General features: G+C 70.7%; 1 non-coding gene across 1 annotated transcript; it reads left to right on the top strand.

Moving 5' to 3' along the window:
* The first annotated feature begins 482 nt into the window (after positions 1-482).
* LOC146796605 (5.8S ribosomal RNA) lies at positions 483-636 on the top strand. The gene has a single exon (XR_014970240.1). It is a non-coding gene; the product is annotated as a 5.8S ribosomal RNA (ribosomal RNA).
* Positions 637-1,042: the final 406 nt, after the last annotated feature.

Raw genomic sequence — 1,042 nt, forward strand, 5'->3', positions numbered from 1 at the left:
GGGGAGCCGCCGGGCTCTTCCCTTCCGGCGCCTCCAACCCAGGCGAGGGTGGTGGTGGGCCGATCGCCAGCCTCTGCTGGCACGGCTCGGGGCAGATCCGGCGACGGACGGCTGATGTGCAGGTGGAGCGACCCTCCCTCGTTGCCAGGTACCCGGTCCGACCCGGTCCCGTGTGGCCGGGCTGAGGGGTTTGAAGACTCGCGTGGTCCCTCCCGGGTTACCCTGGGAGGGACCGGTGGCTGCGGGGCTGCCTGCTCCCGTCGCTCCGGGAGCCCCCTCCCTCGCCCCCCATGCGGGCTCCCGGGCCGAGCGCCTGGCAATGTTTTTTCCCCCCACGACGGTGCTATCTGACTTCCAGAGGGGAAGCCTTGAACGGGGCGCCCATGCCGTCTCGCCGCGCAGGCAGCGGACGGGACGGCGTCGCCTTCCTCCCGCCTCTCCTGCGCCCGCAGGTGGGCGAACGTTTTCGAAAAGTTGCCTGTGACTCTTGGCGGTGGATCACTCGGCTCGCGCGTCGATGAAGAATGCAGCTAGCTGCGAGAATTAGTGTGAATTGCAGGACACATTGATCATCGACACTTCGAGCGCACCTTGCGGCCCCGGGTTCCTCCCGGGGCTACGCCTGTCTGAGGGTCGCTCGATCGTCAATCACCCCGGGGCTTCCCCGGGACGCGGCTGGGGCCGTTGCAGGGTCAGCTCCGCTTCCCCTTCGTCCCCCCACAAGGTCAGACCCCCCTATCGCCCGTTGGCAGGGTCCCTGGCCGGGTCCTGCCACGGAGGTACGCCGCCGGCGTGCGTGGCCCCCGTGAAGGGGGCCCGGCGACCGGTCCGCCCTGGGCCCGTCCCGGGGTGCCTGGCTGTGTGCCGCACATGGCTGTCTGTGGTGTCCCACCGGCTGCCCGCGCGCACTCGCCTCGGGCGCCCTCCTCTGCGGCCAGCTTCCCAGCGAGGGCGAAACCCCTCCAGACGAGATCCGGGGAAAGAGGGTGCGCGCTGCCGGGTACGCCAGGCCCCCTGCTCTGGCAGGGGTGCCTGGCCTTCC

Source organism: Triturus cristatus, chromosome 10 (genome assembly GCF_964204655.1).
Source record: "Triturus cristatus chromosome 10, aTriCri1.1, whole genome shotgun sequence".
Classification (NCBI taxonomy): Eukaryota; Metazoa; Chordata; class Amphibia; order Caudata; family Salamandridae; genus Triturus; species Triturus cristatus.